This window comes from Taudactylus pleione, unplaced genomic scaffold (assembly GCF_031769625.1).
Source record: "Taudactylus pleione unplaced genomic scaffold, aTauple2 ptg000178l, whole genome shotgun sequence".
In the NCBI taxonomy this organism is placed as follows: domain Eukaryota; kingdom Metazoa; phylum Chordata; class Amphibia; order Anura; family Myobatrachidae; genus Taudactylus; species Taudactylus pleione.
Window position 1 is genome coordinate 5,398,585 of NW_028284580.1, and position 19,704 is coordinate 5,418,288.

Below are 19,704 nucleotides of genomic sequence, written 5' to 3' on the forward strand. Positions count from 1 at the left end.
CACAGGTGAACTTCATTTCACTAATTATGTGACTTCTGAAGGTAATTGGTTGCACCAGAACTTTGAGGGGCTTCATAGCAAAGGGGGTGATTACATATGCACATGCCAATTTTCAGAATTTTATTTATAAAGATTATTTTTTATATTTTTTTTTCTCATTTCACTTCACCAAATTAGACTATTTTGTGCAGATCCATCACATAAAATTCAGATAAAAAATAAATAAAAAATTACAGGTTGTAGTGTAACAAAAAAGTTTAACAGCCAAGGGGTGAATACTTTTGCAAGGTACTGTATATACAGTGCATCCGGATAGTATTCACAGCGCGTCACTTTTTCCACATTTTGTTATGCTACAGCCTTATTCTAAAATGGAATAAATTAATTTTTCTTCTCAAAATTCCACACACAATACCCCATAATGACAACGTGTAAAAAGTTTTTTTGAGATTTTTGCAAATTTAATAAAAAAAAAAAAAAAAAAAACCTAAGAAATCACATGTACAAGTACTGGGAGACTAGTCAGGATACAGGGAAAGATTAATGCAGCAATGTACAGAGACATCCTGGATGAAAACCTGCTACAGAGCGCTCTTGACCTCAGACTGGGGCGACGGTTAACCTTTCAGCAGGACAACAACCCTAAGCACACAGCCAAGATATCAAAGTAGTGGCTTCAGTACAACTCTGTGAATGTCCTTGAGTAGCCCAGCCAGAGCCCAGACTTGAATCCGATTGAACATCTATGGAGAGATCTGAATATGGCTGTGTATTGACGCTTCCCATCCAACCTGATGGAGCTTGAGAGGTGCTGCAAAGAGAAATGGGCGAAAAATAGGTGTGCCAAGCTTGTGGCATCATATTCAAATCGATTTGAGGCTGTAATTGATGTCAAAAGTGCATGAACAAAGTATTGAGCAAAGGCCGTGAATACTTATGTACATGTTATTTCTTAGTGGTTTTTTTTATTAAATTTGCAAAAAAAATGGTCTAAAATGCATCTTAGACCATTTGTCTCACTTCCCACCTTTGGGCGTGTCATCTATATGGATGTGCACCTCTCTACATGACAATTTCATGGTTCCAAATACCATAATAAACTACGACTTCCAGAATTCTTAATATATGAATTACTTTACTCACAAATATTTCTCTTTGGTTAAACAGTTGTGTTTTTGTTATTCAGCTATCAGTACTGCACTAATTTCTTATCTACAGTGCACTTATAAATATTATACTTATGTCACTTTGTGAATACTAGACTATGAAATAAATGTGAAATCTAGAATAATAGATATATAACTTAAGCCACACTTGGATCTATGTACCCCAGCTTATCTTTCCCCTACAACTCCGTGTTACATTAATAATTATAATATAACCATGGGCATATGAAAATATAATAATATATATACATTAATAATTACCTCTAACAGATATTTGATCTGTTAATAATTCCAATATATAGGTTTATAAATACGAACATCAGATGTAATTTACAATATGGAGTATGTATTTCGAATTAATTCTTACACTCTAAAGTAAATACGGTAGTTCATAATTTGACAAAAACGAAACCAATGATGTCTATAAACTGTGACCATTTTATTAATGACATCTCTTCTGCAGCTCTCAAAATGATGACATCATACATCCCATAATGGCTATATGAAGACCCGTGATCCAGGAAACGCTTCATGCGTTCCACAAAGAAGATGACCTCAACCGCAATCCAAGATGGACGCCACAGCTCCACGCATGCGCAATGAAGCTAAACAAGAATGCCGGGAGCGATACAACTATAGGACACATATCCGGCAAGACGGACAAGAACAGGAGCCGGACCGGAGGTGACGCAGAGCGGTGATGTGGATGCCGGACACCATCAGAGCTTTGACCTCACCAGAAGTACCACTAGGAAGCACGCAATAGTACTGACACCTGATCACCGAGCTGAAAGATGCTGATCGCACAGCCATCTGGTTATAACACTTTGCAATGATCTAAGACTCCAGCAGGATCATATTATCCCTTATTAGTTAATTAATTTATTTATTTATTTACACAAAACCGGAAGTGATGTCATAGGAAATGACATCGCGACCCTGGAAAATGTGGAAATTTTAACCCTGCAACAGGGTATAAATAGCTTATCATAGCTAAGGCAAAGTATACCCTTGAAGAAGTCCATTAAGAGACTAAACGCATTGGAAGCCTGTACCTCACCAATATTATACTCCACAAATAAGATAAGATATCTATTTACATTCCAGATTTTATCTGTATGCTTTTACTTATGTTTTTATTATTCTTTGTCTGATTTTGTTACTTGTTTTTATATTGCATGTCTTATATATCCATTTTTACACTCTATTAAACATATTTCTATTTTTCAACTATGTCTCTTTTTAGGCTTATGATCATGTATGCTAAGTTATTTTTCTGACAGAATTCTTTTTTGTGATAAGTACATACACTATATGCACTAGTAGCACTTGCACTTTATATTGGTATATTGTACGGTTTGGCACCGCAGGCGCTCTGATCCAATTCCATTTTTCTCCATAATTTCCTTTAAGGGGCTCACCACCCCTTTTATATTATTGGATTGAGCTGACATCCCGACTATATCGGGAGGTGCCCTGCCTATAGTTAGACACACTATTTTGAACTTCTCATGCACCTGTGATTGTATGGAACTATCAACACAAACAAGGACAAAATATTGATTGAGTTGTTATACACTTTATTGGTACATCACGAATGCCTGGCGCTCTAAGAATTCACTAGTTTTATATATATATATATATATATATATATATGTATGTAGACTTCCCCTTCCCCAACTGTAAATGATGCATTTATGTATACGAGTGTGCACTGCAGTGTGAAGTGACGTTTAAAACACTGTTGTAGAAGTTTTAGGGCGGAATGAATGATGCATCTTGCCACCCTTCGCATGCATGCCGGCATTAGTAACACCGATATGCACGACGAACACCACAAAGGACCGCTCTCTCGGTAAGAGCAGCCCCTTGCGATGGAGGTACTTCCGGGTCTAAGACCGAGATCCCCCTCTGGAGTCCTTCTGAGCATGTGGGGGGTGCCGGGAGGGATCCCTCTCACAGCACTCTCCCAATAGGCTTCTATAGGGTAACGCCAATCAGGAGATGGCGTTACTCACAGCAACTAAGCTCCGGAGTGCATTGCATTCCGGGGCTTGGTGCATAAGAAAAATGCGATCAAACCCTAATTTTCAGGTTTGAACGCATTTCTACCGTTGCTTCATCCTGGTTTTGCATAAATGGGGGTGTTTTTAATGTTTAAGACCAAAGCGGACACAGTCATCATCATCATCATTATGCAACTTAGACCAGGGTTATAGCCATATTTAACGTCTCTCCCGGAAGGTGCGGGAGACTCTTGATTTTTTGTGTAGTCTCCCGCTCCCCCGGAAGAGTGGGTTGATCTCTTACATCTTTCCCACTTACTAGTGAAGTTGGCATGATGGGGAGATATTACCAGGAATCGCGGTTTTGTGGGGAAGGGGCAGGTCTAAAATGCTGCGACGTAAAGAGCCCGGCCCCCGGCCCCGCCCCCAAAGTGGTTATAGCACCCGCAAGTCAGACTCCTCCAAACAGCTACGTTCAGATTCTACTTATTATTTATCTAGCACCTTCTAGAAGATAATAGCTAGAATCTGGTTGGTTGCTATGGGCAACAACTCCAATTCTAAAAACCCACACTTTGCTAAATATAGCCCATACTGAACTATGGCCACGTCTGCACACCCACTGCCTGCGTCTGCATGGCATTCCATCCCCAGCCCCCTAGTCATATGCATTTGCAGGTCTGGCATATGCCTGTCAAACGAGGGTCATTGTGAAAAAGGTAGCATGCGTACTGAGATACATTGCAAGTTGCGGACAGAAATAGCCATAACTTGTGATTACGTCTGGTCCAGAATAAAAGGCCCTAACTGCTCACAGACAGTCCTTTATCCTAAAGGTGGTCATACAGCCACAGAATCTTTACAGTAGTTCAGGAGATAATTGTGCTGATCTAGTGGGAACCAATGACGCATAGAACTAATGGTAGCGTATACGACAGTGGAAGGGACACAGGAACTCATTGAGACCTGATCGCAAGTTGCGGCCGCTCACTGGCAAAAAGGGCCGGATATTTAAATGAAGCGCTCGCACTGCGTCGTGTAAGGACGCCCTCTATGTCTTTGCGAGCTACAGCAAAGTGCGCTCGCAAGTGTATAAAGACGCCTCCTTGCCACTCGCAACACACGTCATCTCCGGGTATTGTAGGATTAATTGGGAACATCGAGAGCCATCGGAGCTGCTCGCAGCCCTTGAGGTTGCCTTAACCCACTACAAGCACAGCGATCGGTACAGCCTGAAATACATGCAGGTGATGTGTACAATGACGTTACTATGCTAATTATGCACGCCCTTTAAACAGCGTTTTGAAGGTCTAACACGCCTGCGTCCGCAACACCACTCCCCCGTTTACAAGCACCTGCCCCTGTTACCACCCACAAACGGCACTATCTGTCACTCAAAGTAGCGACCTGATAGTGGCTTACGAGCAACCAAAAACAGAACGCAAAGACTGGCTTGAATACGCACACTGCAAATTAGTCCCTTCCACTGTCGCATGCGCAGACTTGCGAAAATCACTCAGAGTGAGCAAGCAAAGCTTAGCGACCGGGTCTGAATCAGGTCCATAATGCATACCAAATGATGTCAAATGTTCATACATTTTTCTTGTATAGCATACATTTAGAAAATGTGTTTGTCCCTGTATAAAGAAAACAGATACTACACAGAAAGCATATAGTTTAATAATACACCTCAGCTGACCTACAGGCACGTGACATGTGAAAAAGCACTAAAGCTGACTTTCCCACTTGCTCTTTGTTTTAAAATGCTGTAGTACATTCCATAAATACAGGCAGATTCCACCAAAAAATCTAATATTTCCTCTGTGCTAGCATTATTCAGTGTCAGTATATATTCTATTTTGATATAACTTGAAATGTACACTGTCTATTGTGTTGTGATATAAATGTGTTTGAATATTCTCATTCATTTTATGTATTTTAAGGACCACTTAGAAATTGTATAGTCAGAGGTAAGTGCAGCATTCAGCATTTGGAGATAACTGGAAAGAGGGATGTTGGATGTAACAGAGACAAGCTGGCAGACAGAGAGGGGGGCAGTTAAAACTGGATTGCAGAAGACAAGTCCATGGTTGTTTGTTCCACAGAGTCTGAGAAGACTGTAGATGTGTTGTGTCTCGGGCCTGGCGTGACCTTGCAGTCAGTGATGCTATGGCAATGACAGCAGTAGAGGATGATGTTGTCTCAATGCAGTGGATTTAGGAGAGATTGTGGAGACTGCAACATAATCTATTGATACTAGGACAACAATGGAGCTGCAGATCCAGGCCCTGCATAAAAATAGGCCCACACCAAAAGGAGCCAGCGCCGTAACAGGGGAACAATGCGCCCTGTTCCGGCCCCCAAGATAAGACATCATTATGACAAGGGTTTAGAGGGCGGGGCCACCAGCTGTAGGAAGTGGAGCACTGCCCGGGTAGCTGTCACAGCTCCACAGGCTGCAGGGTGCCTGCTTAGAGCATCCCTTGCAAAAAGTAAAACAAGCACAGTTTTCCCTCACATAGGCTACTTTAACCACAATGTGCGCAGCCGCACACTACGGCTAAATGAATCTCCCCCCATAGTATAATAAATATTATGTGGGAGCTTTAATTAAAATCAATTACAGGAGGGAAAACCTTGTTTGCTTTTACTCGTATCTCTATGAGGTGCAAGTAAAAACAAGTAAAGTTTCTTTCCCAGATAACCTGCGTTACTGTTGCGCTGACGATCCTTGTAGCTAATTTTATATCCCTTATATATTTGTTTGTTTGTATATCCTTATAAACAGTTGTGGATTTTACCTGTGGGATGCAGGAAAGCAGCCCCCCACCACCCCTTCCCCAGTAAAATCTGTAAACACAGCCATCATCATTAGTATCAGCCCCATGCTGTGTGCAGGAGATCCGTCAGAAACAAGCGTCACTTGCCCGTACTCACTCAGCATCACATGGACATACAGTACATGCCCAAGACACTCCCAGAAGAAACAGCTGCTCCATGCATCTTGATACTTGCCTTCCAGTTAAATCCCAGAAGCTCCTATTTCACACTGGGCTCCGTTCATACAAGTTGCAGCATGCACGCATCTACTTGCGACTTCAAACACATCGCACACACCATGTTTTGAGATTCAGACGCATGAGCAATTGGCCCTAATACGGGAGATTCATCCGTTTTCACAGCTACAGATATGTCCTCATACATCTAGTCTCAATATGCCATGCAGCTCGACTTTCCTGGTGGAAGTGAGCCACCAGGACCCGTGCTACTCTGCTAGCGTCGGGCCTTTTGCCGAAAATGTGCAATGCGATACAACTAGATTGCACCAACAGACTGTGCTGATTAATTTGCTATGCGACACTTGTATATCTGTGTACACCAGAGTCTGTATATGAACCACAACGGAATTTGGAATGAAAAAGCTATGGCCGCTACATTGTAGCACTTTGTATACAGATACAGAGACTTAGTTGCACATAAATATACAAGTGTCACATAAAAAAGATCAAATATTCCGCGCTGGTGTAAAAAGCGGCTGAGTATCGGGTAGCTAGATAAAATTGGTCAAAAGTATACGAGCGCTAAAAGCTATGTAAAATAAATTAAAATAAAATTGAGTGGTATGTTTAAAATGTGAAGGTAGTGTGTTGGAATGGTGTTTTAGGATGATGTTACTATGAATATGTGGAAAAGTACTTTATGTTGAAAGTATTTAAATCAAAATCATATATAAATATACGTAAAACAGGCAACACTTTTATTTCCAAAGCGAGCGTTTGCAGTAATTTCCTTTAGCAATGTTTATAGCTCTTTTTATATTTGTTGTGGAGAGTCCTTATGTCTGGCACAGTGGTATATATGGCAGGTAGATCGCACAGTGGAGCAAGAAATCTCGAGGTACTGAATATCCCTATCTATCACTCTCTTACCTCCTAGGCATCCAGAGGGCGGCGGCAGGTCTTCTCCCTTGCTGCTGCCAGGATGGTGCACTGCGAGACCCGCTCTTGATCAAGGCAGTGGGTCAGGTGTGCAGACTGCGGCTCTCGTTCTTAGTGAAGATTAGTCAGTTTGATCATTTGCTCCCTCCTACGCGTTTCATACCCTGCTGGGCACTTTTTCAAAGCTAATGCTGGTTCATTGGAGTCTCTTTATGGGCTCTATTTACTACAATCCGCATTTGTAATGCAGATTGTAGTGTGATATTACCGACAGGCAATAACACAGGGATTTACTACAAATCCCTTGCAAGAAAGCTCTGTCCCTGCGAATCCCCTCCGCACACTAGTCACGGTATTTTCGCAAACAAATACTGTGACCAGTGCCCCGTGCATGCGCCGACCGACCGTCGCTGCTACCCCCCCCGGCGCTAAGCCCCGCCCCCGTCTGCTTAGACCACACAGCTTATTACTGGGGCCGACTCCCGGCTCTGCTCTCCCCATTAGAGCAGGGCAGGAGTCCGGTGACCGTGGGAGACCCTGGATAACGCCACCTTCAGGTATCACAGGGCTTTCCCCGGTATTTTTTTACAATTTATTTTTAGTAACTCTGGTCGGATCACATTTCCCATTACAATTATGGGAAATGCGATCTGCTTACTAAAAATAAGTGATAATTAGGGGTTGGAGTAGAATTCTACTCCAATTGCCCTATAGTAACTATAGGTGAAATTAAAATAATGTGAAAAGGGTGTGAAAACACCCTTTTTCACTTTATTTTAGTAAAAATAATGTTAATAAATAGAGCCCTATATGTTACAAGCTTACCAAAAAACGTTTAAAAAACTTTATTGTTTGTTAAAAACGGACATTTCTAGCCCGGAAATAGCTGTAAAAAGGCGGAATCCTCATGTTCTACATAAAGTGCTCTAGTGAAATATAAAAATGTATGTTTGTAAAAAATGTTAGTGTTTAAAAATAAATGTAAAAGTGGTATACTGTACAATTGTGTGGCATTGTATAAATGAATAAAATGGATAACAATTGCATGAAAATGTGAGGGAGGGTGCTATTTCACAGGGTCTTAGTCTTCTTCCAAAAGTGCATGTAGTTCTATATCTGTATATATTAAAATAATCAGCACAGTCTACTGGTGCGTCCTTGTCACATTGCATTGCGGCTAAGATGCATTTTCTGCAAAAAAGGCGTCCAGTGCTAGCAGAGTCTCACGGGACCTGGCACGCCAAGAGGGACTTTTCAGCACGACTGCTACAAAGATGTATAAGGACACATCTGGACGTACGTCTCAGAATCAGGTCCTATGTGTTTGTGGAGTTCCCCGATAGCAGCACAGACGCGCAATTCACTGAGAGGCTTTTTCAGTAGGTGGCCTGCATAGCCCGGCAGCAGTTCCAGGTATAACCCGGCGGCAGCCAATAGGAGAACTACTGCTGGTCTCTGCAGGCAACCCACTGAGTAAGCCTCCAGGCGAAACGAGCGCCTGAGCTGCTATCAGGGAACTCCACAGTGCACTAGGAGAACGCCTATCGGCTAACCACTGTGAGCAGCAAGCTCCACACCCACAGGTAACATTTCTGCTTCTGGGACAATCAGTGCGGAGCGCACCCTACTCCTGTTCCTGCACTGTTTCACATCAGGGCAGAGAGGGAAGAGCCCTCTACATGGTAATCCCGTAATCCCGTCAGCCGGCTTCCCGACTGTCATATCTCGGGGAGGGTTAAATGACCGGCGTCTAAACATAGACGCCAGTCATTTTACCGTTGCCGGGAGACCGGCGCCCGTCATCCTGATCGAAGGGATGCCAGGCGCCGCTGCGGACAGCCGCGGGAGGGTTAGGTTTAGGGCTTCCGGGGGGGACTTAGGGTTAGGCACCCCCCTGGGAAGTTAGGGTTAGGCTAGGGGGAGGGTTAGCTAGGGTTAGGCACCCCCGGGGGGGATTTAGGGTTAGGCACCCCCCCGGGGACTTAGGTTTAGGCGGCGGGGAAGGGGGGATTAGGTTTAGGCACTTAGAGGGGGGATTAGTGTTAGGCACTGGGGGGGAAGGTTAGGGTTAGGCACCCTAAAGGAGGGTTAGGGTTAGGGGGTTAGAATTTAGGTTAGTATATACTTACCTTCGACAATCGGGATTACCTCCTCTGCCGGCGATTTCCTCCTCTGCCGGCCTCTTGCTGTCGGGATTCCAACCGCCGGCCACGGATCCGGCGGTAAATCATACCGATTCCCTCTACACAGATATCCCTCCGTCCTTTATTGTTTCTGTGATTATGGGATCTTACAGGATCGTTCACCCGCAGTTCACTGTGTCATATACACACACTGTGGGAAGCAGCACCCTGTTGGGATTAACCTTTTCACATTATTTTTAGGCTGCTATTCTTTCTGTAAGATTCCCTTACTGATGTCTACAGGTACACTCATTGCACAGGCACAGGACAGTGAACCTGCACTGGTTCATCAGGTTTACCCCAGTGCTTTGCCCAACAGCAGATGCCTTCCTTCTATTTTGTCTACCTTCATGTATAGGGGAGGATCAGCTCACAAGGTGTCCAATGCACATGCAAACACATGAATAACAAGTGGTGACTACCTCTACTATTGGATGTTTTATTTGATATGCAAATGCCATGCAATCATAAGCCACCATTTATTTGTTCAGTTATGGTTAGATACAATAATGTTTTGCATAGTTTGTATACATTAAAATTGGGTACTAACTAGGGGTGTGCACCGGACACTTTTCGTGTTTTGTGTTTTGGTTTTGGATCTGGATCTTTCTTCGTGTTTTGGATCTGGATTGGTTTTGCCAAAACCACCCTTCCGTGTTTTGGGTTCTGGGTTTTGTGTTTTGGATCTGGATTTTTTCTTAAAAAATAAAAAAAACCCGCTAAAATCACATAAATGGGCCTTTTTTTGTTCCTACGCTATTAATAACCCCAATAACATTAATTTCCACTCATTTCCACTCTATTCTGAACACCTCACACCTCACAATATTGTTTTTAGGCCAAAAGGTTGTACCGAGGAAGCTGGATGACTATGCTAAGCGACACAAGGGGGCGGCACAAACACGTGGCCCATCTAGGAGTGGCACTGCAGTGGCAGACAGGAAGCCAATCAGCGTTATGGTGCCCATTTGCATGTAGCACGAACCCGGGAGATCCGTGCTACATGCATCTGTGTGATTGGCACAGAGCAATGACAGGTCCGTGAGACCCGTCTGTGCTGCTGTGGTAAAAAAAAAAAAAAAAACCTGTGTAAAAAAAGAAAAAAATGGCGTGCACCCCCCCAAAAAAGAGCAACCAGCCCCGGGCATTAGTAACCCAGTGCTGGGTGTGCTTAAATACAGGGGACAAACGACGTAGGGGTCCCCTGTACTTAAGCACAACCAGCACCGGGCTAGTCAGAACCAGCGCTGGTTGCCAAAATACGGGGGACAAACGACGTAGGGGTCCCCTGTATTCTGCGCAACCAGCTCTGGGCTCTGATCCGGTCCTGGTTCTGGAAATATAGGGGACAAAAAATGAGTAGGGTTCCCCTGTATGTTCCAGAACCAGCACTGGACTTTTTCTAGCGGGGGGCTGATGCCACAGCCAGGGGAGCCCTTTCACCGGGCCCCCCAGCCGCAGCATCAACCCTGACCGCTAGTCAGCCCAGGCCGGGGATCCCTGGAGAGCTGGGGACCCCCCCAATAAAGGGGTCACCCTCTCCAGGGCACCCCAGGCCCAGGCTGATAGCCCGGGGCTATCCCCGCCACCCCTGGTGGCGGTGGGTGGCGGGTTGATTGTGTGGTGTGGTGTAAATAAAGAATATCAAACATTGTCTTTACAAGTAGAACTGCAAGTCCCAGCTAGCCTGCCCCGCATGCTGGTACTTGGAGAACCACAAGTACCAGCATGCAGGGCATTAAGGGCCCACTAGTACCTGTAGTTCACCTGTAAAAAAAATGTTTAAAAAAACACAGGACACACACACCGTGACAGTATAAGTTTATTAAACATACATACACACACACACATGTACACATACTCACCTATGTAACCTGTAGCATCGGTCCACTTGTCCGGTAAAGTATCCCTAGGGGACCTGTGAAAAAAAACATACTCACCATCTCCTATGCGAGGTTCTGTCCTCTTCGTTCCAAAGTAGGCATCCCCGGACTTGGCAAAAAAAAAAAAACGAAAACGCGATCCACGAACTTAGTACCGTTCTATAGAACGGTACTTCCCGAATGAGAGCTTAGCGGCGGGGTATCACCATGGAAACCCCGCTGCTAAGCGTTCATTGGCTGAGAGAGGTCATCTCCCGTCTCTCAGCCAATGAACGGCTCCCTCCATTGTAGTCAATGGTGGGAACCGCAGGGTAAACTTTAATAACCTTGCGGCTCCCAGCATTGACTACAATGGAGGGAGCCGTTCATTGGCTGAGAGAGACGGGAGATGGCCTCTCTCAGCCAATGAACGCTTAGCAGCGGGGTTTCCATGGTGATACCCCGCCGCTAAGCTCTCATTCGGGAAGTACCGTTCTATAGAACGGTACTAAGTTCGTGGATCGCGTTTTCGCTTTTTTTTTTTGCCAAGTCCGGGGATGCCTACTTTGGAACGAAGAGGACAGAACCTCGCATAGGAGATGGTGAGTATGTTTTTTTTCACAGGTCCCCTAGGGATACTTTACCGGACAAGTGGACCGATGCTACAGGGTTACATAGGTGAGTATGTGTACATGTGTGTGTGTGTGTGTGTATGTATGTTTAATAAACTTATACTGTCACGGTGTGTGTGTCCTGTGTTTTTTTTAAACATTTTTTTACAGGTGAACTACAGGTACTAGTGGGCCCTTAATGCCCTGCATGCTGGTACTTGTGGTTCTCCAAGTACCAGCATGCGGGGCAGGCTTGCTGGGACTTGCAGTTCTACTTGTAAAGACAATGTTTGATATTCTTTATTTACACCACACCACACAATCAACCCGCCACCCACCGCCACCAGGGGTGGCGGGGATAGCCCCGGGCTATCAGCCTGGGCCTGGGGTGCCCTGGAGAGGGTGACCCCTTTATTGGGGGGGTCCCCAGCTCTCCAGGGATCCCCGGCCTGGGCTGACTAGCGGTCAGGGCTGATGCTGCGGCTGGGGGGCCCGGTGAAAGGGCTCCCCTGGCTGTGGCATCAGCCCCCCGCTAGAAAAAGTCCAGTGCTGGTTCTGGAACATACAGGGGAACCCTACTCATTTTTTTCCCCTGTATTTCCAGAACCAGGACCGGATCAGAGCCCAGAGCTGGTTGCGCAGAATACGGGGGACCCCTACGTCGTTTGTCCCCCGTATTTTGGCAACCAGCTCTGGTTCTGACTAGCCCGGTGCTGGTTGTGTTTAAGTACAGGGGACCCCTATGTCGTTTGTCCCCTGTATTTAAGCACACCCAGCACTGGGTCACTAATGCCCGGGGCTGGTTGCTCTTTTTTTGGGGGGGAGGACGCCATTTTTTTCTCTTTTTACACAGGTTTTTTTTTTTTTATTTACCACAGCAGCACAGACGGGTCTCACGGACCCGTTAGTGCTCTGTGTCAATGACACAGATGCAAGTAGCACGGATCTCCTGGTCCGTGCGTGCATCTGTGTCATTGAAATACACAGCAGCACAGACGGGTCTCACTGACCCATCTGTGCTCTGTGTCACTGTCAATCACACAGATGCATGTAGCACGGATCTCACGAGTCCGTGCTACATGCAAATGAGCACCATAATGCTGATTGGCTGAGAGCCGTGACAGACGGCTCTGTCAGCCAATCAGCACTTTGCCCATTAAAGGCAAAGGCATTTTTTTTTAAATGGCCGCTCGAGGCAAAACCTCGAGATCCGACAGCAGATCTCGAGGTTTTGCCTCGGGAGAGGGATCCGGGGCAGACAGGGAGATCCGAGCTTGGGCTCGGTTCGCCCCGGATCCCCGAAGTTCGGGTGGGTTCGGTTCTCAGGGAACCGAACCCGCTCATCCCTAGTACTAACCCACATATCCAACTTTTTCTGGAGGTACATACACATCATCCCAGGAGGATAGCTGTGAAAATGTACATATATCTTATTTATATTACAACTGTTATATATGTTGTATTGCTGCCTACCTATCATTCCTTCATGTACAATTGTAAAAACTTGTCTATGTAGCCATTATGAGGATGCACTATATTAGATATTAACCAGTTTCATAGATAATAATCTATGGATTAGGTGGTTGCCGACGTTGCATACTGAAAGAAATATACTCCCTAACACTTTGTATATTTTTCAAAAAAGTAAATGAGTTGAACTCAGGCGCACATACAGTATCTGCCTAATCCCACTCCCAAAATCCTGCCCAGTCAGGTAAAACAATACTATATAACAGTGATTGGAAGGAGATCAAAGGTGATACACACATATAAATTCTAATAAGTAAATAATAGCAAACCAAGAATGGTCCAAAGTTCAAGAGAAGATTTCAAAATCAATCTGAGCGGTACCTTCCTCTCTTCTCAAAATCGCTTCATGGTGTAGGGGATAAATATGCAAAAAAGGAAAAGGCACACAATGTGAAGTACTGATGGGTAAAATAAATATGTGTATCCCCGTGTTGATCGTGGAAATGGTCTTATATAGTTCCCGATATATAGAAGTGAAAGGGACTTGCCACCAATATCTTCCAAAATTGTTGCGTACCATAAACTCACATGAGCGATATGACAGCTAAACACATATAAGTTTCTTTAGAAGGAATTCACCACTTAAAGATCACACAAAGTAGATCAGATGAGGCGTACCTCTACTCACATCTCAAATGGTTAGGATCCACGCATCAAGGTTTCTTTCTACTTGTAAATATTTTTGTCACACATGAAGATTTAAAAACAACAGCAATTTTTTATTATCAAATAAATGTAAAAATCTGTATTAAAAAGTCTTCGGTGTTGTGACTATTGGGCATCCATACAGGACGATTATAGAGACTTGGATTTTTTTTGGAAGTATGCTATGTTTCCCATTTGGATTTAAGTCCGGACCTTACTTCCTATAAGGTGTCACTAGTGCATATCATCCATTGTTTTGGATCCTGGACTTTATTTATGTTTGAAGTTTTTAAGTGAAAAAGACTTTTTAATACAGATGTTTACTTTGTATGATCTCTAAGTGGTGAATTGCTTCTAAAGAAACCTTTATGTGTTTAGCTGTCATATCGCTCATGTGACTTTATGTTACGCAACAATTTTGGATGATATTGGTGGCGAGTCCCTTTCACTTTTATATGTCGGGCACTATATAAGCACCATTTCCACGATCAACACAGGGGGATACATTTATTTACTTTGTATATTTTCACCACACTTTTGACCATTATGTCATGATTGATTTGTCTGACCATATTGAGAGTTGAGATGTCCGATATGTATATTGGTTGTTATACTCTATTTAACTCTCAAGGGTGCACCTCCATAGAGATATTCTCTTACCCATCTGTGGGTCAGATATACACTTTATTTTGGAATATATCTACTCTCATCCCATTTATCAGTGTTTATACCTGTGTTTAGGATTTTCCCCATTTCCCCCTCTCCCTGTGTTCAACTGTCAATATGTAATCAGTCATGACCATTGGATTAGTAAATACAGGGTGTTTCACTCACTACTGGCCCCAAAGTTTTTCTTATAATTATTAAAGTAATTGATGTGCATAATAAATATAAATATATTCAATAAATTGCGTTTGGCATGCCTTTATCGACTCCAGCACGTCTGGATAATAAATACGTGTTGTGCAGTTGTGTACCAGTTCATATTGGCACATAACACACAGACAGGATGAATGTGGGCGCCTCAGTACACAACACCACTGTCAGGAGCAGGAATACCTACTGACTAGCAGTGGTGGCTCCAGAGGAGGGGCTGCAGCGCAGTTCAAAATTCAGACAGGGGAACCTCACCAACTGCCATCCTCACTGGCATCCTCACTGGCAGTTGGTGTGGCTCCCCTATTTGAATTCTGGACTGCGCTGCTGAATAGGGTGGTGAACAGTTGTCCCTCACTATGCGCATGCGTGAACAGCTGGCCTGGATGCTAATGGCGAACACTTTCAACACCTCCTCATACTTCTTGTAGGTCAAGGTATGTCTGTGTCACATTTCACTAAATTACGTCAATTACTTTAAAAGTTATAAGAAAAACTTTGGGGTCTATAGCGAGATAAACACCCTGTATTATGTTGCTCCCTCCATCCTGTATATATGGTTAATGACCAATGCTATTTAACCACCGATGGCCGATGGTTTTGCCATGGATGGTGGAGATCCAATGGTTCTTTGCCATCGATGGCACAGTACCCCGCAATGTTTTTTACAACTTTCTCCCTGACGCCGGGGCACAGAACCTAGCTCCGTCCGAAATCTGCAAAGCTCCGTCCGCACCTCTGATTGGCCTGCTGTCCAGTAATAGATCAGAGATGACCATCAATGGGCAACACCATCGATGGATCTCCATCGATGGTTTCATACCATTGAGGTTAACCACCATTGGTACCATTGATGGTTAACCCACCCCTACTATATACAGCCATGAACTACTACAAGCTAAATAATGACCTAGAGTACAGTCAACTTTTGCACACACAAAAAAATGAAAACGCATTGTGCTGCATCAGCATTACAACTTAAATAACGGAGTTACAGTGACTTAGCTCTGATGTACAAGCCACTCCTGCCAGAGAAAAACTTGTGTATTCCTTTTACAACAAAATGTATTATTTAAAGAGGGAATAAGAAATGTAGAAAGCAAGGACTGTAAGCTAACAATGTGGGAGATGTACTAAGGGCCTGATTCAGAGCCGCTCGTAAGCGGCCGCTCGTTCGTTCTGAGAGATGTTTGCACAACTGCGCATGCATACGGATCGTAATACGCATGCGCGAACCAGTCAGTGTGGCCGAAAATCCTTTGTTCGCTAAATGCCTGCTATTTTGAGTGACAGGAGGAGGCGTATGTGGGTGGTAACAGGGGAAGGTGCTTGAAAATGGGGAGTGGAGATCCGAACGCAGGCGTGCTTAAAGGTCAAAACGGGCGTTTTATGGGTGTGCATAATTAATACAGCAGCGTCATTGACCACGTCACTGGGTTATTTTATAGTCAGAACTGCTCGCATGATTGCGGTAGGAAAAACCAACCACAAGAATAGCGAGCAGCTCATACCCTGGTCGATGTACTCGATTAATCTAATAAATAGCGGACATGACGTAGGATGCGAGCGGCCAGGGGGCGTAGTTTTCCAAAAAACGACCGCATGTTTTGTACGCTCGTTCAGACCTAGAGGCGTGAACAGACCGCAAAGAGCGAACGGTTCATTTGAATAGCCACCCCTTTTTTCTGAACGAGAGAGCGCAAATAGCGTCCGGCTCTGAATGAGGTCCTAAGTCTTGGAGAGAGATAAAGTGGAGAGAGATAAAGTACCAACCAATCAGCTCCTGTCATTTTTCAAACACAGCCTGTAAAGTGACAGTCAGGAACTGATTGGTCAGTGCTTAATCACTCTCCACTTTATCACTTTCAAAGGCTTAGTACATCTCCCCCCTATCTACTGTATATGTCAGATAAATTGTGGGAAATAAAGGCTGAAATCACCTGCCACATTGGAAAACAGTCTCTTGGCCTAAGCAGACATCATGCAGGTTTCCACAAAAGTACAGCAAATAAATACAACACAGCCAAGTTTGACTGTGCACAAATAAATTTATAACATTCAGTAATTTTCCAACCTATTAAGATCTGCTCTGGAAAGCCGTGGCTGGACATAATCATTCATTTGGCAACGTGGCACCAGAATGTTGGATTCTTAAGTATATCCAGTTAGCTGTAGACAATTAATATTGTTTGATGACAATACAAATTATCTTTTATTTTCTACATATCATAGCTGCCAAATATACATCATTTTAAGGGACACAGGACCTCATTCAGAGTCGGTCGTTGCGGCCGCACGGTCGTACGCCACCGATGTTCACTATACTGCGCACGCATAAAGTTCACAATGCGCGTGCGCAAACTAGCCGCTACGATCAGAAATTTCTCTCTCCTTGAACAGAGCCAGGTTGGTAGTTTGAGTGACAGATGGAGGCGTTTGTGGGTGGTAACAGGGGAAGGTGCTTGAAAACGGGGGAGTGGAGATCCGAACGCAGGCATGCCTCATTATGCGAACGGCATTTTATGGGAGTGCATACGGATTATGGGAGTGCATAATTAACAAAGTAGCGTCATGGCACATGTGACCTGGGAGGTTTTTACACTGACATGATCGTAGAGCTTAAGAGAGGGTATGGTCAACCTTAAGCTCTACGACCAGTTCCGATGGTTCCCGATGGTCTCGATTAATCCTTAAATGCTCGGAGATGACGTGCAATGCGTACGAGAAGGGGGCATATTTTTTTGTCTTCCGACCGCTTCCTCCCCTTGGTCGGCCAACTACCGATCCGAACTTAGGGACGCAACTTGCGAGGGAATCATTTGCATATCCGGCCCCTTTTTCCGTACGACCGTGCGGCCGCTTCGACCGACTCTGAATGAGGTCCACATTGCTGTTGAGCAGGCACAATGTAAACATGTCATGTACTCTAGAGTGAGGATCTTGGTATGCTGTGACCCCACAATAACATATTCATCTGTCAGGCTAGCACTATATAATAATAATAATAATAATAATAATAATAATAATAATAATAATAATAACTTGTATTTATAGGGTGCCACTAAAGGGTCGATCCAATTAGCCGTAAAGGGTGCGAGTTGCTGTTGCAACGGCGTTAAGACGCCGGCAACGGACTGGCATCTCGCACCCTTCGCGGCCCACTCTGAGCCTAAATCCACGGAATTTTGCTCGCAGCTCTATAGGGCTGCGAACAAAATTCTGCGCATTCGGGCTGCCGTAAAGTGTGCCCACTGCCACAATGACTCACACCGGCGAGATAATCGCGGCTAATTGGATCGACCCCTAAGTGCCCACAGCACCGTACAATGAAAACAAAATTACACACGTTGCAAAAATACAAAAGATTACCGTAATAATACAAAAAAAAACAGGTGAGAGCAAGTGGTATGATGAATAGACTCATTTAGGCTTGACAAACAAGTAATGCCACCATTTCCTGCATAGATAGATATATATATATATATATATATATATATATATTGTTGTAATATAACTAATAAGCATATAAACAATGCTAGAAACATTAACATAACATTGTGTATCCATTGTCACATCTACTTAACAATAAATCTAAACAACAAATATTAACCCTATCTGCAGTACATACTCATATATTGTAGCTTGCTATAAATCATGTAATATACTAGAACTGTGTAATAATGTGTGTGTATTAAAGTTACACATTCTGTATGGTAAAGAAGCAGTTACCTCCTCAGGTACAGTGACTCTGCCACCTGTATGAAGCTGGGCAGTACAGTGTACACTGACAGCAGCTGCATCAGATCCCACTCTTCCCCATAAGAACGTTATACAGTATATGAGAAACTGGGCAAATGGCATAGGGCAGGCAGGGGTATAGCGGGTACAGGGTCTCTGGTAAGTGCTGTAAGCACAGTGTGTTGCAGAGTATTGAGGAGTAGTTGCTATCTCCCTGCTCATCTATTGGAGACACGAGCAGGAGTTAAGTAGAAGTTGGAGAACATATTGCCCAATATGCAGCGCATTCTCATAGTGTGCAGAGCTGTCCCATTTCACCCGCTCCCACTCATCACCTGGTACTCACCGGGTTCCCCACTCAGCTGTGTGCAGTGATGATCAGAGCGGCCCCGGGGAGCTAGGGCCCCGGTAAGGGGCAGCAGCAGCTGTCACGGGGATGTCCCGCACTCAGGGGGCGGAGTCTTTGCTCAACAAGTGATGTGCAGCAACACCCACATGAGGGAGGCGCTGTCACACAGCTCTGGCTTGCTGTCAGTGTGGTGGTGTGGTCTGAGCTGAGGCAGGACATGTGTACGTGTGTACTGCTGCTTCTGCTAATGCTGAGTTATATTATACTCAGGCCAAGTAGAGAACAGGGGCTCACTGTGCTTCCTCACCAACACTGTGTACTACTGTGTATTAAGCTGCCTAATGTCTTATACAGCTCTAAGTGCCAGCAGCTGGGGCACCGAGCATAGGAATTGGCAAGATCCGGGTATAGGACAGGGCAGGATCCGGAGGTGATCACTCTTCTCTGGCATTTAAAAATACAACTAACATAAGTCCCTCAGCTCATACACACAATGATTATTGTGAGACTTAGCAGGAACTGTGGACCTGATTCACTTTCGCAAGTGCGATTACACACGCAATCGGACGATTGATACGTTCTGCGGATGCACAGCAGTACTCGCGAGCGCAAACTGCCCACTGCGCTCGGGACAGCGTTCGCAGTGACTACGCTGATCAATCGCAGAGTGACAGGAAGTGGCGTTTGTGGGTGTTGGGAGTGGTTGGCGCGCATAAATTATCCACTGCGATGCCTTACGTAGCTTGAGTACTCATAGCTTGCAATGAAGTTAGCAATTTCTGAGTAAGGTCTGACCTTGC

General features: G+C 44.4%; 1 protein-coding gene across 2 annotated transcripts in view; it reads right to left on the reverse strand.

The window, feature by feature from the left end:
* Positions 1-18,941, reverse strand: part of SLC26A2 (solute carrier family 26 member 2) — a 92,256-nt gene extending 73,315 nt beyond the window's left edge. The window contains exon 1 of one of the 2 annotated variants that reach the window (XM_088475795.1): positions 18,902-18,941. The gene's annotated coding sequence lies outside the window, so the exon portion shown is untranslated. Of the gene's footprint in view, positions 1-13,565; positions 13,586-18,901 lie in introns of those variants that run through there. The other variant, XM_088475796.1, reaches the window with a different exon arrangement.
* Positions 18,942-19,704: the final 763 nt, after the last annotated feature.